The sequence below is a fragment of the Hemitrygon akajei genome, chromosome 16 (genome assembly GCF_048418815.1).
Source record: "Hemitrygon akajei chromosome 16, sHemAka1.3, whole genome shotgun sequence".
In the NCBI taxonomy this organism is placed as follows: domain Eukaryota; kingdom Metazoa; phylum Chordata; class Chondrichthyes; order Myliobatiformes; family Dasyatidae; genus Hemitrygon; species Hemitrygon akajei.
Window position 1 is genome coordinate 15903775 of NC_133139.1, and position 24109 is coordinate 15927883.

The following is a 24109-nucleotide window of genomic DNA, read 5'->3' on the forward strand; positions in this document are numbered from 1 at the left end:
TAGACTAGTGTGTTGGGACCTCTGGTGCTACAGGTTATATGCTGATGGCAATTGGGCAGCGTTTTTTCAAACAAGCCTGTAGAAATTCCCGACTATAATTTGAAATGCATCAGGATGGACTGTTTCTTGTTTGGATATGGCATCATGCAGTATCTCAAGTGCTTGTCAGCCACTGGCAGTATGTAAACTGCGGTGAGGATTACGGAGGAAAATTCCCTAGGTAAATAGAATGGATGGTATTTGACCATTAGGTGATCAAGGTGGAGGGATCAAGAGTTTGACAAAACTGCCACATCTGAGCACTAATGAGAGTTAATCATAAAACACATCCACCTTTTGTCGTTTCTGAATCAGCAGTTCAGTCCATTCAGTAAATTGAGAAGCCCTTAGTTCTGACTACTGTATCTTGGGGTTATAGAAAGTAGAGCCATGCCTATTACAAATGAAGCTGGGAAAAAATTCTACATGCAAAAGCAGCTTAAGTTTAAAACCATCTTAACAAACAGCATTTGCTGTTTGATCAGTTTTTAATTTTACCTCTGAGATAGTTCAGGTGATATCTATCACACTACCAAGTTCAGGAACAGTTGTTACCTTTCAACTATCAGGCTCCTAAACCAGTTTGGATATCTTCATTCACCTCAACATTGAACTGATTCCACAACCTACAAACTAACTTTCATGGATTCTACCATTCACACTCTTAGTATGTATTATTTATTTATTTGTTTGCTTATTATTATTATTCAAATTTGCACAGTTTGTCTTCTTTTCCAGTTTGGTTGTTTGTCAGTGTTTGTAGTTTTTCATTGATTCTATTGCATTTATTTGTTCTACTGTGAGTGCATGTAAGTAAATGAATCTCAAGGTGACATGAATGCATTTTGATAATAAATTTACTATGAACTTTGATTCAAAGATATGAAGGAATATCTGGCAAAAGTGGGGGATAGATCAATGGTGGGATAGATAGGGGCTAAAATAGCCAATGCCTGCTTGTACATTCTCTGTTCCTAGTGTCATGTTGCTAGCTGTAGTAGCATAGTGGTTAGAATCCCAAAGCCTGGACTAATCGACTAGTCACTAGTTTAGTACAGTGGTTAGTTGTTTTAAATTCTATTAATTAACTATATGGTATTAGTCATCAGTATTGGAATATTTTTGATAACAATCTCAATAATCTCCTTCAGGATGTAGAAGCTTCGGAGAAGGACATATGCTTTTCTTACATCTTCTAATCTCTATTTGACACCATATCCACATTGTCATTGTTACAGCAAATGGCAATACTTGCTGGCTTGTTTGTATCTCCAGAATTCACTGAATGAGAGTTTTTGGGTGGATTTCTGGTAATGGTCTAAATTGTCAATATTCTTACTTTATAATTGTTTATAATTAATTATTTGTAATAGTTCACGTATTTTACGAGAAATTTAATAGAAAAGCTTGATATTTTTAAACTTGATCTCATTGAAATAAGGAGTAAAATTTTAATTCACATTTCTCACTGAAAGAAGTTTCATCTGACTATATCAGGGAATCAGAATCAGGTTTATTATCACCGGCATGTGATGTGAAATTTGTTAACTTAGCAGCAGCAGTTCAATGCAATACATTATATAGGAGAGAAAAAATAATAAATAAAATAATACTAATAACAAATAAACAAGTAAATCAATTACATTAAATGTATATCGAATAGATTTTAAAAACATGCAAAAAAACTGAAATACTGTATATTTAAAAAAGTGAGGTAGTGTCCAAGGATTCAATGTCCATTTAGGAATTGAATGGCAGAGAGGAAGAAGCTGTTCTTGAATCATTGTGTGCCTACAGGCTTCTGTACCTCCTACCTGATGGTAACAGTGAGAAAAAGGCAGGCCCTGGGTGCTGGAGGCCTTATTAATGGACACAGCCTTTCTGGGACATCGCTCCCTGAAGATATCCTGGGTACTTTGTAGGCTAGTACCCAAGATGGAGCTGACTGGATTTACAATCCTCTGCAGCTTCTTTCTGTCCTGTGCAGTAGCTCCCCACCCGCCCCCCCCCCATACCAGACAGTGATGCAGTCTGTCAGAATGCTCTCAACGATACAACTATAGAAGTTTTTAGTGTATTTGTTGACATGCCAAATCTCTTCAACCTCCTAATGAAGTATAGCCACTGTCTTGCCTTCTTTATAACTACATCAACATGTTGGGACCAGGTTAGGTCCTCAGAGATCTTGACACCCAGGAACTTGAAACTACTCACTCTCTCCACTTCTGATCCCTCTGTGAGGATCAGTATGTGTTCCTTTGTCTTACCCTTCCTGAAGTCCACAATCTTATGGACACAATCTTGTTGAATGCCAGGTTGTTGCTGTGGCACCATTCCACTAGTTGGCATATCTCACTCCCGTACACCCTTTCATCACCACTGAGATTCTACCAACAATGGCTGTATCATTAGCAAATTTATAGATGGTATTTGAGCTATGCCTAGCCACACAGTCATGTGTGAGAGTAGAGCAGTGGGCTAAGCACATATCCCTGAGGTGCGCCAGTGCTGAGTGAATGAAAATGGTTTTAAAAAATCATTCGGATATTTATTTGAAAAAAAGGACAGGGTGGCTTCAAGGATGAGAGGTACTTATATTAGGTTAATATTATTGATGTAAAACTATTTGATAAATATAATTTGGATGTGCTTTTGGTTAATAACAAGAAATGTTATCCTACAGATTATTACTTTTGATATAAGAAGTGAACAATTTACATGCATGAAAAGCATTTTCCATTATATTATCCAATTAAATGGAAAGATGGTAAGTCATTTGATCATGTTTAATGATAAACTATTAAATTCATATATAATTTCTGGGCTGTTTTCATTCCTGGAAAAATATCTAGTTGTTTATTTCAGCTGCAAGATGCTCATGTTAATTACAGCTCTTCAGTTGTATTATTCCACATGTGTAATTCAATAGGTCATGAGCATATAATTGTTGGTCAGATGTGTACAACACGTGACATCTATAATTCTGACTGTATTCTGGACAATCAATGACTCAGCCTACATTGAGTTGATTGAACTGTTGAACATTTGAGTATTTATTGAAAGTTGGAGGGTGTAAATGTGATTTTAAGCTATATTAAAATGACTAACCTACATTTCAATCACATTTAGGTGATTTTCTTCACATGGATCAATATGGTTATTCAAATCTTCAAGTTCGAATAGAATACTTGACTAAATATTGTTGAAGTAGTTGTACAGAAGTAGTGTGCTGATGGTGCCTTCAAAAGGTGAGCAAAATAAATGAAATTTTCCCTCTTTGTTCTGTATGCTTCATGAATCTATATAGTATTAATGCCAAGCCTCTATCAATATATTAATAGCAAACAATTAAGTTACATTTAAAATTAAAATTAATAAGTATCACGGAATAAAGAATCTATTGCATAAGTTATTTTTTTCTTCACTATGCAAAAGATTTAAAGCCAAAAATCAGTCACAAAATACTGCTCACACCTCTTTGTCTAGTGAGAATTGGGCAGTCATACAACACAGAATCAGGCCCTTTGGCCCATCCTATTCATTGAAGTGCACTTTTGTGCTAATGAAGTGGAGGCTCAAATAGAAAAGTAGGCCATAGAAAGAAGGTGTATTAGTTTTAGGTTAAACATCCTATCCTTATTTGAACCTTTGCTTTCCAAGATGACCATAGAATTTTCTCAGATCAACTTTATGTTATTAATCTTGCAAATAGAAGCTTTGATTTCGTTCAGCGGAGAAGAGGAACTACAGACAAAGTTCCTAACCATTCTTGTGTTTCCTATAGACTATAAAACAGTACAACACAGGAACAGCTCTTTTTGCCCACACCATCTGCACCCACTATGATGCCAATTTAAGCTAATCCCATGCACCTGCATGTGATCCATATCTCTCCATCTCCTGCCTCTTCGTCAGCTTGTCTAAATGATAATGTTGTAGATGCTTCCACCACTTCCCCTGCAGTTCATTCCAGGTACCCATTGCTCTCTAAGTGAAAAAAAAAATTGTCTTACAAATCATTTAAAATTCCCTCTCTGACTTACAGCTATGACTCATAGTAGTTGACATTTCCACCTTGGGTAAAAGATTCCGACCAATCTACCTTATCTATGCCTCTCATAATTTTATATACTTCTATCAGGTCACCCCTCAGCCTTGAACATTCTAGAGAAAACAATCTAAGTTTGCCCAGCCTCTCCCTTTACAAATGTGATGTTACCGGGTTTGCTGTCTGTAAAGTTTTGAACTTGAATGAAGAACTTAATCCCTTTCCAGTACAGATAGCTATGGGTACTCTGACAAAAGGGAGGTTATTCTATACCCACCTACCCTTCAAAGGCTAGATCACTTCCCTGTTTATCCTCCATGGCAAGTTTAATTGCTGAAACCCACTGTGCCCCCGACCAAGGAGGAGATAATTCCAGCTAAGTAGACTTAAACACAGTTCATTTACTTTTAGTGATATACATTTATTTTTAGATAAAATTCTTAAAACGCATTTAAAACTCTTAGAGGATTTCTATCTTATAAAAGTTTTCTAAACTAAAAATGTTTTCTAAAACACAAAGGATTTCCAAAACACAGGTACAATTTCTGTAAGCTAAAAGGACATATGAACAATTTGCATCCGTATAAGTCATTTGTCACAGAAATCGAAAGCAGGGGAGTGGATTTTAGTCAACCCATCTTTCTGTCATTCTTCTTGTCATCCCTTGACCATCTGTAACCATCCTGACTGCTCTCTATCATTTATTCTTTTTTTGCCACTTGGGTGACTTCACAAAGCTTCGGGTGACAGAGCTCCAAAACACACAAAATTAATGTTGTGAGGGCTGACTATCTGAGTACACGATCAGTTGTTTATTGTGCTAGGTGATAGTATCACTCTGATTTGTAAGTTTCCCTGCAGTAAATAACTTAGCCAGTGTTGCCTTGTTCAATGCAGGCCAATTAACATCACCCCATTGCTTGAACAGCTAGCCCCATGCTGTGGGCCAGAGCATTTGCTCTAAAGACAGTGCTGCTTGTTTGCAAATTTGTTCTTTTAACTTCCGACTGATTATTGCTTGCAATTTACATTAAAAACTGAAGGCTGGTTTTTGTTTATGACAAGAAGCTAAGCAAATAATATATTGGGTGTTTAACCCACTTAAAACAACTCCTTGATCCCCGGAAGTGTCAGCTGCATTTTTAGAAATCAAAATGGATTCTCAGCCCTGGATAGTGAATATCCATCACACTACTACAATCTAATCCAGGCAACATGCTGGTGAACTCTTCTGTACTCTCTCCAATGCCTTCACATCCTTCCAGTAATGCCATGATCAGAACAGTATGTGATACTCCAAATGTGATTTAACCAAAGTTTTATGCAGCTGCAACGTAACTTCCTGACTTTTATACTCATGCCCTAACCAATAAAGGCAACAATAGCTTACACTTCCTTTACCATCCTATCCACTGCTTTTCCACTTTCTGGGTACAACAGTAATCCTAAGGGTCTTGCTATTAACTTATATGTTCCTCTCACATTTTACTTCACAAAGTGCAACACCTTATACTTGTCATGACTGAACTTCTTCTGTTATTTCTCCACCCATATTTCCAACTGATCAGTATTCTCTTATATCTTTTGTCAACCTCCCCCATTATCCAAAACTCCAGCAATTGTCCTGTCCTCTGCAAACTCACCAATCAGCACATCTACATTCCTGCCCAAATCACATAATATAACTGATTTGGACAAATCATTCTTCATTACCCAATCTACCATTTTCAGGGAATTATGGACTTGAACCCCAGGGTCTCTTCTTTTCATGAATGACTATATTTAGACTATATTGGCTGGGACACTTATTGCTGTTGTGACTAATGGTTGTAGAGTGGTGTTTGAGTGGTTAGGAACAGAACAGGAGCAATTTTGATTTCCATAAATTAGATGTTTTGGAGTTAGAAAAGATGTAAAAGTCACAATAATTGAACATTCAGCACTGAAGAAAGTCTCTTAAATGGATCTGAATATTCGGTAATCAAACAATTCTTTTCTAGAAAGTGTGTTGACCATGTCATATTTATCATACCATACTTTCCAACAACATAGATGACCATTCAGCCCATTGACTCTGTGCTAGCTCTCAGACCACTTCTATCATTGGCCCACTAACTGCTGTATAACACATTCTTTCACATATCAACTCTCCTTATTCTCCTGCCACCCAAGTGCACTTTGCAATAGTTAATTAATCTGTGATGCAGGAGGTAACAGCACATTGGAGCTAAACTTACAGGGAAGAATGTGAAAACACACAGCCAAAACCTGAGATGAGGATTGAATCAGGCTGCAGAGTTGTGCAGCAACACACTAACTGATGCATTAGTACACCAGTCCCATTTCATCCCCAAAATTAAATCAAAATAAATAAAAAGGCTTGTATTTTTCACCTCTTCCAGGTTTAATTTTGGAAACCTAGCAGATAAATGGAAGCATGGATAAGTTATGAAATAGATAAATGCCACCACGGCTTTACCTCTTCCACCTCAGTGAGAAAATGCGTACCTCTACATCAGAGAAAATGATATTAAGAATCTGAGTACTTACCGATTTACTAGACGTACAGAAAATTAATTCCTCCTGTCTAGTAGCTGCAAAATATCTATCCGCCATGTTTCAATTTCAGAGATGCATTATTATTCTAGAGTAATATTAAAATAATTGTAAAAATGAACCATTCACATTGCTGCTTAAAGTTGAAAAGCTTAAAAACTAATGTAACTTCCATAATTATAATGTGGAACAGAAACAAACTGCAAATAACCAACCTCGTCTCTAAGATGAATTGCTGTGCTCTTGATTTTTAATGAGCCAGTAACAAATGTGATGAAAATTATTATTATTATTCTGACAAACTCTGCAATTAGACAAACGTGATCATACAATCCTTCTTCTCGCTATATACTCTGTTGAGTTGAGGATTTCTCTTCACTGCAGTTTTGTGGCGATAAGGTGTTGAGGCCAATGTGAGACTCCCAAATTTTGCCGGAAATGAGGCAGGAAATGTTTGGTAGGATGGACACGTGGATAGTTTGTTAAAATGTGTGTTTCTTCTGCCATTTATGTTGGATTTCTCTGGGGTCGTAGGCAGTCATAGGCCAGCGGCACCTGGAAGGAAACAGGGATATTTCATTTCTTTTCAAACAGTCCTTGAGAACATACAGAATCTTCCCTTCCATGCACTTGGGACACAGAATTGCTCAATTTACTTGTTCATGGACTGCAGACCAGAAACATACTGCTGTTGATATTTTACTGAAGACTTCACAATAACGACTCTATTTCAAATTCCTTAGAGTGTGGTTGCTGCTATGGCAGTGATTGGGTGGATAACTAAGTTGAAATTGATGTCTTCCTAGTAAATGACACCTTCCTGATAGCAGCAGCAAGAAGAGAGAATGTTCTGGGTGGTGGTGGGGGAGGGATGGGTCAATGATGATGGATGCTGCTTTCCTGTGATGTGCTCAGTGGTGGGGAGGGCTTTCCCTGTGATGGACTGGGCCGTAATTTTCCATTCAAAGGCATGAGTGTTTCGATATCAAGCTGTGATGCAGCCAATCAATATATCAAAACCACATATCTATAGAAGTTTGTTAAAGTTTTAGATGTCATTTAAAATCTCTGCAAACTCCTAAGGAAGTAGAGGCGCTGCTGTGCATCATTGTAATTGCACTTGTGTGCTGGGCCAGGACAGGTCATCTGAAATGATAATACTGAGGAAGCTAAAGTTGCTGACCCTCTCCACCTATATAATCCCAAAATAAAAAGAGCTATTGAATATTCATGATCACCCCCAAAAATATAAATGACTTTGGAAAGAATCTTAAATATAAAAATTCAACCTACTCCATACACTGAAAAACTACACAACATATTTACTAATCCCAAGTTCCCAGAACAGCTACAGAAAGTAAAAGTGCATGAACTTTCTACCCCACAGTTTTTGAACACAGGTCCCCACCAGGAGTGGTGAACGAATGCACTTTGTTGACATTTATAATGAATATATATCTCAAAGTATATGTACCATTATTACTGATACATCATCCATATAATGGATAGTAATATCAGACCATGTAATACCATAAGCTAATAAAACCATAAGGAAAAAGGAGGAGAATTAAGCCATTTGGCCCATCAAGTCTGCTCCACCATTACGTCATGACTGATCCAATTTTCCCCTCTGCCCCAATCTCCTGCTTTCTCCCCATATCCCTTTATGCCCTGACCAATCAAGAACCCATCAACCTTTGCCTTAGATATACTTAAAGACTTAGCCTCCACAGCTGCCTGTCGCAAAGAATTCCACAGGTTCACCACTCACTGGCTAAAGAAATTCCTCCTCATCTCCTTCCTAAAAGGACACCACTATATTTGTTCTCTGGTTTTAGATACTCCCTCCATAGAAACATCCTCTCCACATCCACTCTATCAACCACTTGATAGGTTTCCATGAGGTCACCCTTCATTCTTCTGAATTCTAGTGAATACAGGCCCAGAACCATCAAATGCTTTTCATATGACAAGCCATTCAATCCTGGAATCATTTTTGTGAACTTCCTTTGAACCCTCTCCAGTTTCAGCACCTGCATTCTAAGATAAAGGGACCAAAACTGTTCACCATGCTCCAGGTGAGGCCTCACCAGTGCTTTATAAAGTCTTATCATCATATTCTTGCATTTATATTCTAGTCCTCTTGAAATAAATGCTAACATTGCATTTGCCTTCCTCACCACAGACTCAACCTGCAAATTAACCTTCAGGGAATCCTGCACAAGGACTCCCAAGTCCCTTTGCACCTCAGTTTTTTGTATTTTTTTCTCCATTTAGAAAACAGTCAACACTTTCATTTCTTCTACCAAAGTGCATGACCATACACTTCCTGACACTGTATTCCATCTGCCACTTCTTCATCCATTCTCCTAATCTGTTCTTCGGTAAGCTTTCACTTCCTCAAAACTATCTACCCCTCCACCTATCTTCATATCATCTACACAATTTATTATAATGTGCAGAGGGAAGTGTATTAAGAAATAGACAAGTTTTAGCATAATATTAAAATAGGTAAACAAATTTCAGAAAGTTATAACAGAATGACATAAAGTAGTGTTAAATGAAATAAGTAGTTCACTTAAAAGAAATGCAGAATACATGTGTGACTTTTAATGTAAGCAAAATAGATAATTAAATACATTGGGGTTGGGACATACTTTCAAAAGCTTGCATTACAGTGAGCCAATTGTCTACATCAAAATAACTAACAATATCTATGTCCCAAAGTGATTAGTGATAATTTGCATCATAGTAGTTGTGCAATGTAAATGAATTTATCAGAACCTCTCTAGCATTTAAGATTAAAACTACTCATTTCTCTGACTATCATGCCTTTCTAATTTATACAATTGTCTTTTTAATATATCAAATAGATGACTTTAGCTTATTATCCATATCTAAGCATTCATACTTAATGACTTAAGACTACTTAAAATTCATTATTTAAAAGAAGTATTCATTTTCAGTGACCGTGTATTTTGGCATCTTTTGTTTCTTAGGACATCCTTCCTTCTTTATCTCCACAGTTTATTATTTATGAAATGTAAAAGTGCAAATGTTGGAACACTCAGTTTCCGTTGAAAATGAAATTGGGTTAATGTTTAATGCTGAAGAGCCTTCATCAGAACAGAGGTGAAAAACAAGATTGTTTTAAGTTGCAATAAAGGGTGGGAATAATGGTATGACTTGAATAACTAGTCAGTTCTAATGCAAGGTTATCTATCTGCAATATCTACTTGGCTTTCTTTTCTCCACAGATGCTGCCTGATCTGTTGGACATTTCTGGCATTCATCAGACTTCAGCAACCATTCTGGCTATTCATCACACAACTGTCTTGAGAAGAAAGCTGATGCTGTTTGTACCTATACTTTTGGAGTATTGAAGAACGAAAATCAGAATCAGAATCAGGTTTATTATCACCAGCATGTGTCCTGAAATTTGTTAACTTAGTAGCAGCAGTTCAATGCAATACATAAAATTGAAGAAGAAAAATAAAATATTAATTAATTTACAGTATCTGCTGTGTGCTGTGTGCATACTGATGCTTCTGGACACATCATCAGTGATGTTCCTGGAATCATCGGGTGTTTCGGGTCTTTCAACATCATACACCCTTCTCCAGGTGACCCAGCCGGGGCTGATCAGACCCCAGCTTGTGTCCAGATGGCTAGCTACACATGACTCCATGGCTCCCCTCTCTTGAGCCACAGCCACCTTGAGGCCCTCTCTGCCGCATCAGTGGTACTGCGGATGGCTCTTCTCTTCCTCTCTCCCTCGATGCCCAAATTGCTGTAGGCTCTGACTAAGGAACAGGCTGCGAATCGCCTATAACCAACTTCCACTGGGAGACACCACACTCTCCATCCAGCCTGCTGGCAGTTGCTGACCAGTCCTGCATACTTAGATAGCTTCCTTTCAAAGGCCTCTTCCAAGTGATTAATTAATAAATATATTGAACAGATTAAAATCATGCAAAAACAGAAATGATTATATATTAAAAAAGTGAGGTAGTGTTCATGGGTTCAATGTCCATTTAGGAAACAGGTGGCAGAGGGGAAGAAGCTATTCCTCAACTGCTGAGTGTGTGCCTTCAGACTTCTGTACCTCCTACCTGATGGTAACAATGACAAAAGGGCATGCCGTGAGTACTGGAGGTGCTTAATAATGGACACAGCCTTTCTGAGACACTGCTCCTTGAAGATGTCCTGGGTACTTTGTAGGCTAGTACCCTGGATGGAGCCGACTAAAGTTACAACCCTCTGCAGCTTCTTTCGGTCCAGTGCAGCAGAACCCCATCACCCCCACCAGACAGTGATGCAGCCTGTCAGAATGCTCTCCACGATGCATCTATAGAAGTTTTGAGTGTATTTGTTGACATACCAAATCTCTTCAACCTCCTAATGAAGTATAGTCGCTGTCTTGCCTTCTTTATAATTGCATCGATACATTGGGACCAGCTTAGGTCCTCAGAGATCTTGACACCCAGGAACCTGAAACTACTCATTCTCTCCACTTCTGATCCCTCTATGAGGATTGTTATGTGTTCCTTTGTCTTATCCTTCCTGAAGTCCTCAATCAACTCTTTTGTCTTACTGACATCAAGTGCAAGGTTGTTGCTTCAAAACCACTCCACTAGTTGGCATATCTCACTCCTGTATGCTCTCTCGTCTCCACCTGAGATTCTACCAACAACGGTTGTATCATCAGCAAATTTATAAATGATATTTGAGCTGTTTCTAGCCACACAGTCATGTGTATATAGAGAGTAGAGTAGTGGGCTCAGCACACACCCCTGAGGTGCACCAGTTTTGATTGTCAGCAAGGAGGAGATGTTATCACCAATCTGCACAGATTGTGGTCTTCTGGTTAGGACATCGAGGATCCAATTGCAGAGGGAGATACAGAGGCCCAGGTTCTGTAACTTCTCAATCAGGATTGTGGGAATGATGGTGTTAAATGCTGAGCTATAGTGGTATTGTCCAGGTGGTCTAAGGCCATGTAAAGAGCCATTGAGATTGCATCTGCCATTGACCCATTGCAGTGATAGACAAATTGCAATAGGTCCAGGTCCCTGCTAAGGCAGGAGTTCAATCTAGTCATGACCAAACTCTCAAAGCATTTCATCACTGTAGATGCGAGTGCTACCGGGCAATAGTCATTAAGGCAGCTCACATTATTCTTCTTAGGCATTGGTATAATTGTTGCCTTTTTGAAGCAAGTGGGAACTTCCACCCATAGCACTGAGAGGTTGAAGATGTCCTTGAATATTCCCGCCAATTGGTTGGCACAAGTTTTCTGAGCTTTACCAGGTACTCCATTGGGATCTTCCACCTTGGGAGGATTCACCCTCTTTAAAGACAGCCTAACATCAGCCTCTGATACAGAGATCACAGGATCAGCAGGAACAGCAGGGATCTTCACAGCTGTAGTTATATTCTCCTTTTAAAAGGTGGCATAGAGGGCATTGAGTTCATCTAGTAGTGAAGCATCACTGCCATTCATGCTATTGGTTTCATTTTGTAGGAAGTAATGTCTTGCAAACCCTACCAGTTGTTGTACATCAATGTTGCCTCCAACCTTGTTCGTAATTGGCTCTTCGCCCTTAAATTTCTCATTGAAATTTATTAAAATCTTATTGATTCCTGATGAAGGGTCTTGGCCCAACATGTCCTCTTCATAGATGCTGGTGAGATGGTGAGTTCCTCTAGCATTTTGTGTGTGTTACTCATTGAAAGTTATAGGATTCCGCGATGAGTTGACATGCAAGAAGCTGAAGGTATTTCACAGCTGGGGAAGAATCTAGAAGATAACAATCAGGAAATAGGTTTTTGAATAACATATGGAAGAGGAATTTCTTCCCTCAGAGGGCAATGGATCATTGGATTTCTCTTTTCAGAGTGTCTGAAGGGTGAGACACTGAAGAACTACACAAACTTTTCCATATTGTGAGTCAAGATAAATGGTGAACAATGTAGTTGTGTAAATGATCAGAACAACCAGGATCTTTTTGAGTGGTGGAACAGGCTCAAGAAGATCACATAATCTACCTGATCACTTTTTTAATGGATTCTGTTTGGGATTTTCTTGTTGGTTCTTTTTATTATAAGTATTAAGCAAAATCAGGTACATTAGATTATGAAAAAATTGAGACAAGACCAACTGTCACATTTGTGCATTTTGCTTATAATAAAGTGCATTTTAATTATATTAATAAAAGAGAACTAGACAAACGTGGGATGTTGAAAGTCTGCAATAAATAATCTGCTGGAACTCTGTGGGTTGAGCAGAGTCTGTGGGAGCAATAGAATTGTCAATGTTTCCAGTCAAAATGCTGCATCAGAAATAAGCTGCAGAGTTAAAACTTAGTCAACTCCATGATGGGCACTAGCTTGTATAATATCCAGGACATCTTCAAGGAGCAATGCCTCAAAAAAGGCAGCGTCCATCACTAGGGACCCCCGTCACCCAGGTCTTGACTTGTTTCCATTGCTACCATCATGAAGGAGGTACAGAACCCTGAAGCCAAATATTCAAAAAATCAGGATTAGATTCTTTCCCTCTGACATCTGATTTTTGAATGTTCATTGAAATCATCAACACTACCTCACTACAAAATATTTTTTATACATTTACTGTAATTCCAAATTTTCTTCTCTATTATTATGCATTGCATGGTACTCCTGCCTCAAAGACAACAAATTTCACAACATATGCCAGTAATATCCAACCCAATTCTGATTCAGAAATCCTCCATTCCCTTCGCAGATGCTGCTTAAACTGCTGAGTTCCCCAGGAAGTCTGTTTGTTGCTCCAGATTCCAGCATCCACATTCTCTCATGTCTCTACATTTTCAAATACTTGCATTATCTTAGTTCTTTATGAAAATTTCTCACGCCCTACCAGACTATCACGGCACTGACCAATGCATTCCAGGAAGATCAGAAAGTGGTCAGTGGTTTCTGCATTTTAAAGGTACTGTGGTTAAAACAAAATTAATGCAAGCATCACCATTGAGCTTGCATGGTGGAAAACAATTTTTTTTCTTTTATGCCACCAGTGTTCAGTTTCTATTAGTTAAAAGGTAAAATCTTTAAGCATTAAGAAGATATATTTGAATAGGTCAAATAGAACAACAGTCTATATATGAGTAAGGTGCTTTTAAGACCAGGAGTATGTTGCATATGACAGGTCTGATGCAGTGTAATGCTCGAACTTGATATTACAATTCTTTATATGCCCAGCCCCCACACCCACCTTAAAGTCGTTGCTAGTAAAAGCGATTCATGGTTTGCCTTATTTCATCTTTGCATACTGTAAAGAGGTGAATGGAATGTCTTCCTTCTTATTTCATAATATTCACAATTAATATTTTTAGAACATTCTATTTAAATTTGCATTGTACTTGGATAGCTTGCAGCAATTTCAATGAAATTGGCTTAATTGATGTCATGTACAAGTTCTAAAAATAGCTTTTCCCTGACACAGTGAAAATAATTTGTTCATAAACCTCACTGACATAACTCCAGCAGAAATGTTCTTATAATTTGCTGACATATTGTCTCACCCGAGGTATAAGTGATTTGTGCATAAATAAACATTCCCTCCTGCTACTAGTAATACACCCAGAAGTCATACGCTATTATATTCCCTACCCAGAGGAAGATCTGAATTTATTCCAATTAGTACATTTTGTGTATTGTATGAAGCATTTCTATTTGCTGTCTGTGCAGACATATTAATAATCTATATTAAGACTAACGTCTGTGGAGTTTTTCCATTGTTTCTCCAAATTTCTGACACATCTGAAATTAAGCTGGTCAAAACATTTAAATTACCAATGTAGACAAATGCATTAATTAGATAGCATTTATAATGAATCTAATCTACTTGCACTTAAATTGCCTCTATTCAAGAATAAAATCGATTCTGTCTCAGGTCAGCAATATTCCAGATTCAGTAGAATGGCTAAAATGGCCCTTGTTTTTACTTAGAGATGGTTTGAAATTTATTCTACACAACTCTCCAACCACAACACACACAACTGAAGAAAAACAATGATACACTTGAATGATATATTTGGCAACGATAAAGAAGATCATTCTGTTAGCTACACAGACAAAATGCTGGAGGAACTCAGCAGGTCAGGCAGAATCTATGGAGAAAAATAAACTGTTGATGCTTTGGGCCGATACTCTTCATCTGGTCAGTTATCATTTCATTAAATTATTTTGTTAGGAGCTGCAAATCAGTTAAGCACACCTCCAGTATGGCACTTAATCATAAGATTTGAGATTCAATCTGTGATTGAATATATTTCATGCTCATCGTCACATATAAGGCATATGGTATGTATAGTTTCAGACAATTCATGGTAAGTAGAAGGTAGGAAGAGAATAACTTTGGACTTTTAGCTCCAAAGCTTCTAACAACTTCAGTTTTCTGGTTGTATTTTCTGCTGGAAACTGCTGGCATTGATTGCAGAATTAATTAATAATTCATATTTCTTTGTGTCATGCAATTACCCAAATGGTGAATTAAATGGTCTCCGATCACTATCCACCTAGCAGCTCTGATGCTCCTACAGAGCTTTAAGATCTATGTAACGCAATAGAGTTAGCTGCAGTACAGAGATGAAAAGTCTGCCAAGATTCTCTTTGGCTAATCACAGTAAAGTGAGACGAAATGGAAAATCATATGTATGAATATCAGCTAAAGACAGGATTATCTTCCACGGTAATTACCTTCAAGTTGAGCAGCCTAGTAATATTCATTGTTCAGTTTAATTTGGGAAGAACAGTCACTTACACAAGGAAAAGAAGGATTTTTTTTTGTTTTTGCACACAAAATGCTTGAGGAACTCACCAGGTCAGGCAGCATATCTATGGAGAGGGATAAAGAGTTGATATTACAGCCTGAGATCCTTCATTAGGAGTGGAAAGGAAGACAGAAGAAGCAGAATAAAAAGGTGGGGCAAGGGGAAGGAGTACAAACTCGGAAGATGATCGATGAAGATAGGTGAGGGGCAAGTTAGGTGGATGGGGGAGGGAGACGAAGTGAGAAGCATGGAGATGATAGGTGGAAAAGGTAGAATGCTGGAGAAGAAAGAATCTGATAGGAAAGGAGAGTTTGTTGTTAATATTGCTAAGTGTTCCTACTGGTTGGTATGCATGTATCGACATCTACATCTAAATGCTCATTTACTGGTATGTTATGGTTAATTATTATCCAAATAATGCTAGTACTTAAAGTCATAGGAATATTACCACAGGGAAGGAATCCACTTGGCTCAACAAGTCCGTTCTGTCTCTCTGTAGGGAAATTCATTCAGTCCCTTTCCCCAAGTGAGTTACCCAATATATGCTATGTTCTTCTGAGCATGCTGCAGTCTTGTAAACTTAATATTGGATTTTACAACTTACTTTCTCTGTCTTTATCAAAATTGACCATTTCTGCTGCCAGTCATCCATCTGCAAAACTGGCTTAGTTTTTCTCAATGTATTTTACAACTTTTACATTTCTTTGTTTGCTTTTCACGCTCTCCGATAAGCATAAATTTATTTTCTCTCTCTCACTAACTGCCCCCATTAATGTATTGTCTAGATAGTCTATACAATGCTGTCTTCAATCTATCAGAGATATTGCATTTGACCTACCCATCTATCCTTCTATCCATCTTCTTATATCTTCTCTGCAACTTAAAATTAACTTGATTTATCTCCTTTCTAGTTCTGATGAAAGATATTTAACTGGAAATCTCAAATCAGAAATGGTAACTGTTTCTCATCGTATTGAGTACCGATACTGCCTGATTTAAATATTTTTTGTTTATTTCATCTAAGTCAAATAATCTGGTCATTGAAATAATCTTCTTCTTCTTCTTCAGCTGTCCATTGATTTCGATGTTGACTATGCTGAGAGTTTAGTCTCTGCAGACATGTTTATGGGCCACAAGACCAACATTGGATGGACACTGTCTCCCACATTGGTTGCATTTGTGATTTGACTGGTCTAGCACCAAATGCACTCATGACCTGCTTCATATTTCTTCTGCTTTTTCTCCTCGATAGCTGGGATTGTCTTCTTGACAATGCAGTGCCAACTTCTTCTGTCCAAAACATCTTTCTCCCAGGTGTTGACATTCATGTCAGTGTTCTTCATATGGCGCTTGAGCACATCTTTGTAGCGCAGCTTCTGACCACCATGCTTCCTCTTTCCTTCATGTAGCTCGCTCTAGAAAACAGCTTTGAGTAAATGATCATCGCTCATTCTTGTGACATGACCAGTCCAATGCAGCTGAGAAGCTGTGATGAGTGATTCTACACTGACTGTCCCAGCATGTTTGAGCACATCAACATCTGGTACCCTTTCTTGCCACTTGATGTGTAATACTTGGCATAAATTCCTGAGTTGTGTCTTGGTCAATTTCTTGATGTGCTTCTGATAGAATGTCATCGTTTCAGATAAATAAAGCAGAGATGGTAAAACAGCTGTATTATACATTTTGACCTTGGTTGCCATTTTAATGTTGTGGCGAGACCAAAGTCGCTTCTGCAAAGCACCAAAGACTTTTGTAGCTGATTGAATTCTCCTCTCAACTTCCAGATCTGATGAGTTGGTGTAGGTCACAGCACTTCCTAAGTATATGAATAGAGTCAGAACATTTCAGTGCTACCCCATTGGCCGATATGACTGGTGGCTGGGTCTCACTGGGACTACACAGAGGAGGAGGCTGGTACAGAAGTTCGGTTTTGGAGACATTGATTCTTAGGCCAAAATAAGTGGTAGCAAACGAGAAACAGTCTACATTTTCTTGAATCATATTAACATCAGTAGCAACCAGGGCTGAGTCGTCTGCATACAGAAGCTCTCTGACACCTATCTCTCTTGATTTGGTTGAGGCTTTGAGTCTTGACAGGTTGAACAATTTTCCATCTGAGCAAGTCCTGATGTACACACCTTTGTCCGAATTATGGTCCATTATTTCCAAAACTGCAGCAAGATATAGTGTGAACAAATTTGGAGCAAGAACGCATCCCTGTTTTACCCCGTGGTTAATGGTGAAGGCTTCGCTGGCGTCTCCTCCAATAGATACTTTGCCAGACATGTTCTCATTAATAGTTGAATTGATAGTTGTCATGGTTACAAAGTCAAATAATTGTGAGAGGAAGTGTCAAATAGATGGACATAATTTCCACATTGCAAGAATTACTGCACTTCAGAAGTTTTTCGTAAGACCACAAGATATAGGAGCAGAATTAGGCCATTTGGTCTATTAAGTATGCTCCGCCATTTTCATCACACCTGATCCATTTTTCCTCTCAGCCCTAATCTCCTGCCTTACCTGACCTTCCCCCCCACTGCCTCCTGCATCCCTTCATGCCCTGACCAATCAAAAATCTATCAACCTCTGCCTTAAATATACATAAAGACTTGGCCTCTACAGCTGTCTGTGACAAAGAAATCCACAAATTCACCATTCTCTGGCTAAAGAAGTTCCTCCTCATCTCCATTCTCAAAGGACACTTCTCTGTTCTGAGATTGTGTCCTCTTGTCTTAGATACTCCCACCATAAGAAACATCCTCTTCACATCCACTATATTAAGGCCTTTCACCATTTGATAGGGTTCAATTAAGTCAACCCTCATTCTTCTAAATTCCAATGAATAAAGTCCAGAGCCATCAAATGCTCTTCATATGACAAGCCGTTTAATCCTGGAATCATTTTCATGAACCTCGTTTGAACCCTCTCTAGTTTCAGCACCTCCTTTCTAAGATAAGGGGCCCACATCTGCTCACAATACACCAAGTGGGGCCTCACCAGTGCTTTATAAAGTCTCTACATTGCTTTTATATTCTAGTCCTCTTGAAATGAATGCTAACATTGCATTTTCCTTCCTCAGCACTGACTTAACCTGCAAATTAACCTTTAGAGAATACTGCACAAGGACTCCCAAATCCCTTTGTGCCTCAGATTTTTGTATTTTCTCTCCATTTAGAAAATAGTCAACCCTTTCATTTCTTCTATGGAAGTGCATGAATATACACTTTCTGAAACTGCACGTGCATGTAATGAGAGCGTCTTGGACCTCCAGGTGGTCCACAGCAGGGGTGATTGATAACTTTGTGGCCTAGGGTAGAAGGAGATGAGTTATACAGCTCTCACTAAATGCATGTGCAGTTCAACTCTTTGAGTGAAAATGCAGAAAGTTTGAAGTTAGTAACTCACCTCCTTCTATCTTAGGCCACGAACTTATCAATCACCCCATGCTGTGGACCACTTCTGGAGGTCCAAGACACCGACTTCTACAAAGAAGGGATCCGTATGCTCCATTACTGCTGAACTAAGTGTGTAAATGTAGGAAAAATAAATGTGCTAGGTTTTCTAAAATTGACTCCTTCTACCTTAGGCCACAGACTTATTAATCACCCCTCGTAATGTCTGCAAACTTTGCAACAAAGCCATCAATTCCATCATCCAAATCGTTGACATGAAACGTAAAAAGAATCAGTCCCAACACAGACCTCTGTGGAACATCCACTAGTCACTGGCAGTCAACCAGAAAAGGCTTCCCTTATTCCCACTCTTGGCATCCTGTCAATCAGCCATTGCTTTATCCATGCTAGAATCTTTCTTGTAATACCATGTAGCTTATTAAGCAGTCTCATTCGTGGCACCTTGTCAAGGCCCTTCTGAAAATCCAAGTACACAACAGCAACTGATTTTCCTTTTTCTATTCTGCTTGTTATTTCGTCAAAGAATTCCAACAGATTTGTCAGGCAAGATTTTCCCTTGAAGAAACCATGCAGAGTATGACCTAATTTATTGTGGTGCCTCCAAGTACCCTGAAACCACATCCTTAACAATTGACTCCATCATCTTCCCAACCACTGAGGTCAAACTAACTGGCCCATAATTTCCCTTCTTCTTCCTCTCTCCCATCTTGAAGAGTGGAGTGACATTTTCAAATTTCCAATCTTCTGGAACCATTCCAGAACCTAGTGAATCTTGAAAGACCATTACTAATGTCTCCACAATCTGTTCAGGGGTGCACACCATCTGGTCCAGGTGACTTATTTACATTCAGATCCTTCAGTTCGTCAAGAACCTTCTCTCTAATAATGGTATCTTCATACTCTTCATGACCCCTGACACCTGGAATTTGCACCATACTGCTAGTATCTTCCACAGTGAAGATTGATGAAAAACAGTTATTCAGTTCGAGTGTCATTTCATTGTCCCCCATTACTACCTCTCCAGCATCATTTTCCAGTGGTCCAATATCTACTCTTGCCTTTATGTATCTGAAGAAACTTTTGGTATCCTATTTAGGCTGTGAAGCACTTTAGAACATCAGAGATGCCAAAGATTCATGAGACTTTCCTTCTTTTTTTTATTTTCTTGATTCTTTCTTACAATTTTCTCTTCCTTATTTTCCTTTTTAAACTTTTTTTTTAACCATTGAGTATGACTTCTGATCAACTCTATTGGCATGGCAAGGTTATTTCCTATTTCAACATTAACTGCATTGACATTGGCTAGTGTTATCAACTCATTCTCTTCACCCCCAAGCTCCTTATCCCTGGTTTTGTTACTTACACACTTAGTTTCTCCAAGACTCTCTTAACATGTCTTCTGACAAGCTGTACAACTTCATCCTGAAATACAGTATATTCCTCACTTTTATACTGAACCCAATCGCCTATTACCTTATCAGCACTGGACTGTATCAGGACCTAGTTCTCTGAGAAAATTTAAAATTCTTATTATCTTTAGAGGTTCACTCCTTCCTAATGACACAACTTCTGTAACTTTTGCCTGTCTGCTCCTTTATTTGATTCTCCACAATTTATTTTTCTCTCACTTTCTTTTTATTCCATCAGGGCAGACTATTCAAAACTTGTATTCTGCTTTTGCCATTGTGAGAGCTTAAATGTACAAAGTTTTGGCCATTAGAACGGTTATTATGACTCCAAAGCTATCTGTATAAAAGACCTTCCTTGAGTTGTGAATGGTGCTATATAAAGTCATGTCTTTATTTCTTCAGCTTCTTGTTATTTAATTTTGTGTAGATATCCTATGAGACCCACATGAAAAAGATTATTACCTCGCCTGATTCATTTTCCATGTTTACTATTCAATATCTCTAACTGACACAGCCTGGTGTGGACTCGTTATTCCTCTCCATAGCTGCTGCCTGACCTGCTGAGTTCCTCCAGCATTTTGAGTATTACTCTGGATTTCCAGCATCTGCAGAGTCTCTAGTACAACATTTCCCCTCACAATTGTCGACTTTGCAACTATGATATACTTTGCCACATTAAAATATAAGGACAATAATTTATTTTTGTCTTTATCTTTAAAATAGGTTTTTAGTAAACCGATTATTCAGAGGAAAGGAAAACATTAACTTGTGCACATAGATGGAACCAAGCATCTTAAGCACTTCGCATGGCCAGATAAAAAAGGACCTTCATGTAAAACACCTATTCATTGTGGTTTGAAAAATAAATAATTTACATTTCAACTATTTAAATAAACATCCAGTTACAAGTTAATCTGCTATTTTATTTTAAAAATGTATCATTTTATTTAAAGATACAGCCCATCTTTCCAGCCCATCGACACACAATGGCCAGCAACCATCTATTTAACCCTAGCCTAATTACAGGATCATTTACAATGACCAATTAACCTACTAACCAGTACATCTTTGCAGTGTGGGAGGAAACCAGAGCACCTAGAGGAAACCCACATAATTCATGTGAAGAATGCACAAACTTCTTATATGTGGCACCTGAACTCCGGAACACACAAGCTGTCATGGCACCGGGTGCCCTAACTGCTATTTTACCATACTGCTCTTCTAATACAACAGATCTCCAGACAGAATATCATAGTACTAATAAGTTTACTCTCTGAAAACTTGTGTAATCAGGATTCCCAAAGTGCACTAAGAGTTTCCAGTGGTTGACACTTGGGTTTTTTTTACGCTACCAGTGTTACTTTCCTCTTCCTTTTTTTCCCTCTTTTCATGCCTTGTGGCGCATCAGGAGGCATTTTTTTTTGCCATTCCCTAGCCCTTGTCTGTTTTTTACGAGCCCGAGTTGCTAGTTCGACACACAACCCAGCACGGATGGAAAGCGAGCAAGGTGTCAGCTAGACTTGAACCTGGGACCATTCACCAGGACCCCAGTGCTGTTGCCATTACTTTCCTGTGCTGTCCCAATAACCCTCAAAGATTTTAACATTTAAACATCTCTTGAACATTTTGAGTGGCAGTGAACATTCCTACAAATATATTTTTCAGGTGCTGACAAATACCCAGTGTGCGTCCAATACTTAAAACATTCATCTCTTGCAGTTAAACCAACTTGATATTCCAATGCAGTATTTTGACCTGAAGTGTTGACAATTCCTTTGCCACTCCAGTTGCTTGACCCACTGAGCTTCTCCAGAAGGTTGTATGTGGCTTAAAGTAAAACTTTCAGCACTTTTAGGAGACACAAGAGACTGCTGATGCCAGAATCAAGAACAACAATCTGCTGGAGGAACTAAGCAGGTGCAGGGTTTTGACCGGAAGCATAGACGTTTCCTTTCCTCTGACAGGTGCTTCTCAACTTGTTGAGTTCCTCCAGAAGATTACTTGTTGGATGCTTTTTATACTGCTCATCTCATTCCACACTTCCTATTTGTGATTCTGAATGTAAGTTGACATTCCTGGTGTTGTGGAAGTTGTCACCAGGAATAGCTCATCTTAGTTCTGTTTGATGATACAGCAACAGTCTGCCGGAGGAACTCAGACGGTCAAATGGCATTTGTGTGTGTGTGTGGGGGGGGGGGGGGGGGGGAGAATGTTGAACTCCTTTGTGTCTCTCTGTTTGATGATGCTGTTTCCAAACACTGTCTCAGCGACACGAGAGACTGCAGATGCTGAAATCTGACACAAAGGCAGTGGAGGAACTCAGCAGGTCAGGCAGCATCTGTCAAGAGGATTGGGCAGTCTATGTTTCGGGTTGAGACCCTTCAGTTAGTGCCTCATGTAGATACTTACAGTGGTGGAAAAGACTGTCCTTGTGGGTTAAGTCCGCTTCTTATTCATTTTACAAATTCTCCACCATCCAGACCATGTCATTTTCTCACAGCTTCCACAGCGGCAGAAACCTTACGGGACTAAGTTCAACAACATCTACTTCAATCATTTGGTTCTTGAATCGTCTGGCACAACCCTCAGTATAACAACACTACGAACAGTTTGCAATAAAATGGGCTCTGTTTTGTTCTAATTGTGCTTTTTCTTGTAAAAAATTGTGGTTTATGTTTTTTTCTTGTGAACATTGTGATACTGCTGTATGTATTTCATTGCACCTGTGCCTACGTGTACTTGTGCAGACAACAATAAACTCCATTTCGACTTCATTGACTTAGCGGCATTTTTCCGCTCTATTTTAGACTTCTCAAAGAGGTGTGTGTGTGTGTGTGTGTGGGGAGGCTGGAGGGGGAGAAGATATCCTCTTTAAACGCAAGCAAGGCAGCCACTCCGCCCCCGATGACACTGCCGCCTCCTCCCTGCTGATCGGTTGCAGTTCAGGTCGCTGCCAGGAACGGCGCTGCTGAGCGCCCGGCGACTTCACATCCGGGCACGGGCGCTCGGATCTCCCAGGCAGAGACAGAAACAATATGGCGGAGGTGAGGCGGCGAAAGAGCTGGTTTTACCCCGATGTGATTTAATGACGGCGGCCGCGTACTTACCGGCTCCCCGAGCGGCCGGCTGTTGAGGTGTAGGTCGAGGTGGCGGAGCTTGAAGCGCTGGGGTTGTTGGATTTTGGAGCCGGCGGGGTGCAGGTATTGACGGCGAGTGATTTTGCATCGAGGGAGGGGGGTGATGGTGGGTGGGGGGCGCGAGCGCCTGTCCCGGCCGGGCTCGAGCTGACAGCTGCCCGCGCGTACTGCGCCTGCGCGTCAGCCAACTGTTTGTAAACTTCGTGCCACATTGCGCTGTGTGTGTGTGTGTATGTGCTGGAATGAGACCGCGGGGTTGTCTTACGTGCAATGCCGGTAGCTATCTGTATCCTAAGCGATTAATGGCTAGTACACACTTTGCCGTTTTGCGCACACCTAAGTACATTGGACGCACAATGCATGTTTTAGTAAATTGTGCGGCCACTTATTTATTTTATTTGGGTGTGCGCATGTGCGTGCAAGAGTGCGTATCTTTAAAGAAAATCCTTTTAAAAAAAAGCTGCAATGTGCAATAAAAGCCGGAAATGTTGAGCAGGTCAGGCCGCTTCTATGGAAGAGGAACTGTCAACGTTTCAGATCGAAGACCCTCCGTGTACTGACCTGGGGGGGGGGGGGGGGGGGATGGGTTTAGGGCGAAGGGTCTTCAACACGAATTGTTGACTCTGCTCTTCCCGCAGATGCGGCCTGATCTCCCGATTATTTCCAAGTGTTGATTGTATATATT

At 39.3% G+C, this 24109-nt stretch overlaps 1 protein-coding gene and 1 long non-coding RNA gene across 5 annotated transcripts in view; one reads left to right on the top strand and one right to left on the bottom strand.

Annotated features, from left to right (window-relative positions):
- Positions 1-6637: 6637 nt before the first annotated feature.
- Positions 6638-23556, bottom strand: LOC140739780 (uncharacterized). The gene is made up of 3 exons (XR_012101749.1): positions 23395-23556; positions 6859-7198; positions 6638-6731 (listed from the first exon to the last, which is right to left on the bottom strand). It is a non-coding gene; the product is annotated as an uncharacterized lncRNA (long non-coding RNA).
- LOC140739777 (mesoderm induction early response protein 2-like) overlaps positions 23222-24109 on the top strand; it is an 80743-nt gene continuing 79855 nt past the window's right edge. For 3 of the 4 annotated variants that reach the window (XM_073068289.1, XM_073068286.1, XM_073068290.1), the window contains exon 1: positions 23311-23487. The gene's annotated coding sequence lies outside the window, so the exon portion shown is untranslated. Of the gene's footprint in view, positions 23488-24109 lie in introns of all 4 variants that reach the window. The other variant, XM_073068287.1, reaches the window with a different exon arrangement.